Source organism: Petromyzon marinus, chromosome 33, assembly GCF_048934315.1.
Source record: "Petromyzon marinus isolate PM22_M1 ecotype Great Lakes invasive population chromosome 33, UKy_Petmar_22M1.pri1.0, whole genome shotgun sequence".
Classification (NCBI taxonomy): Eukaryota; Metazoa; Chordata; class Hyperoartia; order Petromyzontiformes; family Petromyzontidae; genus Petromyzon; species Petromyzon marinus.
Window position 1 is genome coordinate 8,293,601 of NC_133699.1, and position 7,020 is coordinate 8,300,620.

General features: G+C 42.7%; 1 long non-coding RNA gene across 1 annotated transcript; it reads right to left on the reverse strand.

Moving 5' to 3' along the window:
• Positions 1 to 4,401: 4,401 nt before the first annotated feature.
• LOC142929657 (uncharacterized) lies at positions 4,402 to 6,605 on the reverse strand. Its single transcript, XR_012945848.1, has 3 exons — positions 6,365 to 6,605; positions 5,599 to 5,679; positions 4,402 to 4,529 (listed from the first exon to the last, which is right to left on the reverse strand). It is a non-coding gene; the product is annotated as an uncharacterized LOC142929657 (long non-coding RNA).
• Positions 6,606 to 7,020: the final 415 nt, after the last annotated feature.

Consider the following 7,020-nt stretch of genomic DNA (forward strand, 5'->3'; position numbering starts at 1 on the left):
TCAACTGGTCGTGGGCCTCGTTCCCTCGGTCCACTCAGCCTCAAATGAACACATGGTGCAATATGTAAAAATTACCACTCAGGGGACAAAGGCTGCCGGGCGTAGTGCTGGCCACCCACCCCCGCGTGTGTCATTCTGGCTTTGACAGGTGCTCATGAACAGCACTTGCCCCAACAGTCGGGTAAGGCTATATGGGGGATATTTGTTTTTTTGTTTATCATGCAGAACATCACCTTGTTGTACGAGTAGTAGTGGCCGCTATTGGTGGTGGTCCCGTGGTGCACAATCACCGAGTAGAGTGAATAAAGTTGCGACTCTTGCACAACCTGACTGGACATGAACGGCCGTATGTCGAGTTTTTCAGGGAAGAGGAACTCCTACAAGGGATGAGGGAGGAGACAGTGATGGGCCAAGCATTAAAAGAGAGGAAAATAGGGAGCTGGCTAAGCAGGGGCAGAAGAAGGGAGCAAATTAACGTGTTGGCGGTACACTGGTGCACCGTATATATAAAAAACTAAAATCACATTTTTCACGATGATATATTTTCCAGCGATTCCCAACCCATTTCAGGAAATTTTGTGGGGCTGCGTCAAAATAATTTATCGTGATCTCAAAGCAGTCGGAAGATGAGTGTCGGTTCACATTTTGATGTTCTACTGTTTTATGAGGACCGGTGTGTCATGCTGCACCGGTGTACCGCCAATACGTCCAAATGACAAAAAACGTTGAATACAAAATATATCTGAATATCAGTTTGCATTCTGTGCAGGAAGTAAAATTCACCCTGTCGATTTTGTGCCCAAACTCATCGTATCGCTTAATGGTGACGATAAGCACATTGGGCACCACGTGCAGGCTCACTCTCTTTGTTGATTTCCCCACGCGTGAGCACCTGTTCGCCAGACAATAGCAACGTTAGTTTACGGACGAGGTGCGTGTTTGATCACACACTGTATAAATGGGGATATACACGAACGTTTAAAGGTGCACGATGGAAGATTGCATACTCACATTCCACATCTGTATTCTGAAAGATTCTCGGTCTTTGTGAATTCATACAAAGCCTTCACCAGATCCAGGGATTTCTGTCAAAAGCCAAGAAAGCACAATCATGGAAAATTATTACTTTGAATAGAAATTCAGAAAATAATGAGCTAAGTGGCTCTCTGCAGTCAACTGGTTGTGGTACATAAATATAATGAATGACAAAAAAATCGACATCAGGCTGCAGCCTTCCCAATTCTTACGTTGATATTAAGAGAGATGTCAAGGCAAGAGTCCAACGTGTCTGAGATGCTGAAGCACTGCGTGCACTCAACTGTGAAAACACATAATATGAAAACATACAATATTACTGCTGCACATTGCATAATCATAATCAAAAGTATTCACACGTTAACTGCCTAATATCATGAAAATGTTCAAATACCACCAACCCAGATGCGACTATAATTGTTATTTAAAAACATATTTGGTGAAAGCAGCAATGGCTACTAAATACATTTATTGTTGATACTGTGTTGGCAGTGGTGCCCTAACATAAATCACAGGTACTCAACACATCCGTCAATAGCACTCCCTTACAAGGAAAAATATGCAATTGGTGACATTTTAAGGAGTGATCTTTATTCATAGCACAGAAGCCAGAAACATAGGGTGGGCTACGAGTTGGATACTGCACTGTACACCACGTGGCCTGATGAGAAATTACATTTGGCGTACAGAAACCTTTGATAAACTCTTGCGTAATAAGCATGTGAAATCTATTTCCGTATTCGGCATCTTTTCTCACTTGTGTAGTCAATGATGATCGGGATGGTCTGCTAAAATTGTCACATGAATGATGACATAAACTAATTTGTATTCAATGTTAAAGTTTAAAATGTTGCTGGCAGATTGCATGTTGGGTAGCCTCGTCGCAGCGTGGTCAAAGAAATGAGTATTAGCACAATCCAGTTAATGATGTTCGTATATTGTATTATATTTGTATTATTTTATTGTTTCCCTTCTACGTGGTGACTTCACCGAAAGAACCAAGAATATGAATCCCTGCAGTCACGAAAGCTTTAAATCAAAAGATGTTCGTATAGTTGATGCAACCCCTTTTTAACCTAGAGAACTCCACAGGAATGGGAGTAGAGTGAATGATATAACTTGTAAACAATGAAAGAGAAACGGGAAAGGGAATGCATATTTTGTGCATGTGTGCTTATGTCCTTGTGTACGTGTTTTTTTTTACATCTACAGAGAATATAAGGTTGCATTCGAGAGCTTGCATAGCCCAGTATGGATTGTGAAATTGGGTGAAATCACTACTTAAAGGGTGGATGTTTCCAAAAGGAGCACAGGTACCTACCTCTCGATTTCAGGTACCCCCTGAAGATCTGGTGGATCAATGTTGGGGTCTCCATGTCAATATTCAGCCTGGAAAAACACGCAATGAAACACACAGACAGCAACTCCAGAGGCAATGTCTTTACGAGATGAACACTCGGGAGAGTTACATGTTTTTCCCTCCTAGTATTAACTCGCTGAAGTGGCAATGTCTTAACTACCTCGCCAGCTATACAGGTCATGGGTTTGATCCCAATGCTGACGCCTGTAAATTTGCAGTTTGCATTCTCTCCCTGTGGTTGCGTGTATTTTTTTTTATACGAGCCCACCCATTTTTCACTCCATATTTAGAAACATGCATTTAGTGTTTGTTAAATAATAATTAAAATAAAGTGAATACAAATACGAATAATAAAATATACAATTAAAAAACACAAAAAATCCCACTAATGTAGACTGGTTCTTAATCGGAGTGAGCGTACTGGCAGTCTATAATGTAGACTGTAGCCTAGTTCTTAACCTCGGTGAGCGTACTGGCTGTCTATAATGTAGACTGTAGCCTGGTTTTTAAGCTTGGTGAGCATATTGGCAGTCTATAATGTAGACTGTAGCCTGGTTATCCTGAGAACAAATATTTTTTTCTGAACAATCCAGGCATCCATGTGCTGGTATTGTGCAACTATTTATGGAGTTTGCTGGGGCATGCAGTACTTACTGGCTTTGGTTGAAGAGGCAGGATTGGTGCAGCGTATCTATCACGTAACTCAGAAAGACATGCGCATCTTCCTGCCTGCCAAAACACAGGTCCTCGCCGATGTCTGTGTGGAAATGGACAGAGGTCACAGATGATGTGGTCACACAGTTGTGGCACAGTATATAGCTTATGAAGTCCCTCATCAACTAAATCGGAAGATTTGTGGGTTAATCACAGAACTGGGTGTGGCTGGCAGTGTTTAGAACGAGCATCAAGAGAGTAATGCAGGACCGGAAGAACATCCGATGCATTGGAGTTGTAAAATCAGTGCTGACCAAAACGAGTAATTTTCTGTTCGATATTGTATACAAAAACTGATTCAAACTGCCCTTTCAGGAGATCTTGAGATGACTGATGTTTCAACGTCAAAGACACTTGGGAATTGTGCTGGAACTTACTTTTGAAATTGAGAACTATGTCGATGGGATCGATGGCCATGCCCCGATTCATGAAGGTGTTGAAGACGTGTTTCTCCAACAGACACATCATGCAAAACTCAGTCTGTTTGCCTGTGAAGCGGGGCAGGGGTGACACACAGTGAAAATACAAACCAATCGCACAAATTGCCCAGCCGCGCACAGCCAGGTAATCTACACAACACTCGATTGTAGCTCGTCTCGAATGCAAAATATCTTGGGAGAACTCACAGGTCCATGAGTGATCGCTGTAAAGCAAAAAGTTTGCCAGCGGCGCCGTGTACGTGAGGCCCTGCAGGCTGGCATTCACGAAACACGTATTCCCGAGGTTGTTGAGCCCAGCACCCTCATGTAGATCCTCCTGCCACTTGAGAACTAAGTTGTCTGTCGCAGGTGTTGTGAATTCTAAAGATGGAATGCTGTCCTCATCTGCACACATGACATGATGGAAACACATCATTAACGTTCACAGCACTTTTATTATAACTCACAGCACTACTGAAGGGAATGGTTTACAAATTGGGTGTCTTAGCCTGTACCCGTGCTGGCATTTTTTTTGTGGTGCTGTTAGGTAGACACAATCCTCTTCACCAGCTGGCGAGATGCAAATGTATTAAATGTTTTTGAAGTGTTCAGCACTAGTAATCAGAATTGCCTGAAGAGCATCTTCAGCCTGTAAGTTTTACATCGACAGCAATGGCTAGACAACCACAGCAGCGTGACGAGATATCAAAGTGTACGTATGTGTGCACGTTGAACTTCTTTCACACCGTGTGTCGCCATCCATACTAATCAGAGGGACGGGGTCACGCCAGCAAACACTTACCTCCGGCATTAGGTTTGTGCAGCCCAGTCGTGCTGGACTCGGTCACGAAAGACACGGCAGATGGAACGGTGCTGTGTTGGATCTCCAGCCCCTTGTCATCTGCTGCTGACACCGCCGGGGGTGATGTGGATGCCTCATCCTTGACGACGATGCTGGAGATGGTGTCCCCTTCTGCCCGTTGAATACTCTTGGCCTCCTCCTACGGCAGCAGTAAAAGCAGCCTTAAGTCACGGACACGCATCGCCACTACACTGCAGCATTGCTCAAACTGCTAAGTGCGGATTCTTATTTCGAACAACATGGCAAGCCAATCTAATAATGGAGACTCTGCTTTTAGATACCAGGATCTATCTTTGTTTCCAAAGAAGTTGGACAAAAACATACTCTATGTCTAAATTCTCCTTAGTGATATTCTGAAGACGTTACGTTAAAAAGATGCATGTGATATCACTTGAGCGCAAATACAGACCCATATGGACACATTCCCATACGGGTTTACATCCCTTCATACGCCCTCCCCATTCTTGCAGTGCGTGAAATTGGAAATCATGCATATTTTAAATACTCAAATGGCTTAATGTGCTATTCATGCAACGGTTAGCAATCTGGTGTTATCGTACGGAATTTGGTGCCACAATTTCCTGGCATGTCGGTAGAAATACATCCTTCCCACTTTTATTCACCCTGCAGTATAAATAGGGACACCACAGGTAGTCGATGGACAAGCCATGTGTGTTGTGGGGTCAGGTGTGGGTGCTCCCACATTTTCCAAGATGTTTGGTGGGTGTAGAAGGTGAGTTTCCTCTCGTGCAAACCCAACCGCGAGCAATCGTATGATCAAACAATTTCAAGGCTGCACCTTTACGTGTGGACTGGTCTTCTTTGCAAGTTTTGCAACGTAAACTTTAATTTTTTACCTGAATTTTATCAATACTGATCTATACTACAGGTTTTCTTCTTTTTAGATCGTGTAAATATATAAATGTTTCGTTAAACCGGCCACAATCCGACACAGCCAATTTGTAAGGTTTACCACTTAAACAGATCGTGCCAATTCGTTACGAGTACAGCACACCGGTGTGTTGGAGAGCCAAGCCACAACATTTACAATCCGAGTACGACGTTTCGCCAGTAATCTAACCCAAAAGAAAGGACAAAACGGTATTATGGATGATTTTGGTCACGAAAGCATACGTGATAATTGAATTTTGCCTAATCACCTACTGTGATTTATCCTCCCTCTTTGCTGCTCCTACAGCCTCCCTTACCTTAGTCAGATGATCTGCATTGCTTTCATCAGATGATGTCTCCTCATCGTCCTTCCCCGCACCTCCGAGCAGCACGTTTGCCTAGGAACGGTGCGAAAGAAGTTCAACATGCATCACGAGTTTAAACTGGTGTTGCAGCTTTCAAAAGACTCGAAAGAGGGCTGCCTTTTTTATCCTCACTTTCTGACTCAAACTGTTGTTGAAGCTTTCAACAACGTGAGCCTGCTTTATGTCGGCTTTAGCGTCACACTCTGTGGGAAGATTATATGACTTGGCTCAACGTAGTTTTTTTGGTAGTTAGTACGATTCTAGATTTAAAGCTTTCGTGACTGCTAGGATCCATACTCTTTGGTTCTATTGGGTAAAGTCACGTAGGTGAAAATAAAATAACAAAAATTCACGACGTTTCGGCCACAACACAAGCGGCCTTCACCTGATGAACACAAGCGGCCTTCACCTGATGAAGGCCGCTTGTGTTGTGGCCGAAACGTCGTGATTTTTTGTTATTTTATTTTCACCTACGTGACTTTACCCAATAGAACCAAAGAGTATAGTTAGTACGAGTTTATAATTAATGTAGTGCTTCAGGCTTACCCTGTCCATATATAGGTAAACCAAATCAACGTCTGAACTGATATTTTTCGTTCTCCAAATAACAAAGACATTGTTATTGAATGTTTCTAGTTATTAGCAGACTCTGTTAGATGTACCCAGTCACCCGCTGTGATTTATCCTCCCTCTTTGCTGCTCCTACAGCCTCCCTTACCTTAGTCAGATGATCTGCATTGCTTTCTTCAGATGATGATGTCTCCTCACCGTCCTTCCCCGCACCTCCGAGCAACACGTTTGCCTAGGTACGGTGCAAAAGAAGTTCAACATGCATCACGACTTTAAACTGGTGTTGCAGCTTTCAAAAGACTCGAAAGGGGGCTGCCGTTTTTTTCCTCACTTTCTGACTCAAACTGTTGAAGCTTTCAACAACGTGAGCCTGAAATTTTGATTTAAAGCTATCGTGACTGCAGTAACGATAAACTGCCAAATCGTTGCGCGTGGCGCCAACGGGTTTTTAAATAAATAAATAAATGGGCAAAATTCGCCGTTTTTAAATAAATTCATGCAAACCAACACACCTGAAGACGACCGTTTGTGTTATGGTCGAAACGTGATAATTTTTATTGCTTTATTTATATTTTATTATTTTGTTGTTTCCCTTCAACGTGACTTTACCGAAAGAACTAAGACCGTGAGCCTGCTTTATGTCGGCTTTAGCGTCATACTCTGTGGGAAGATTATCACTTGGCTCAGCGTAGTTTTTAGGTAGTTAGTACGACTTTTAAATTAATGTAGTGCTTCAGTCGTACCCTGTCCATATATATAGGTAAACCAAATGAACCTCTGAATTGATATTTTTCGTTCTCCAAA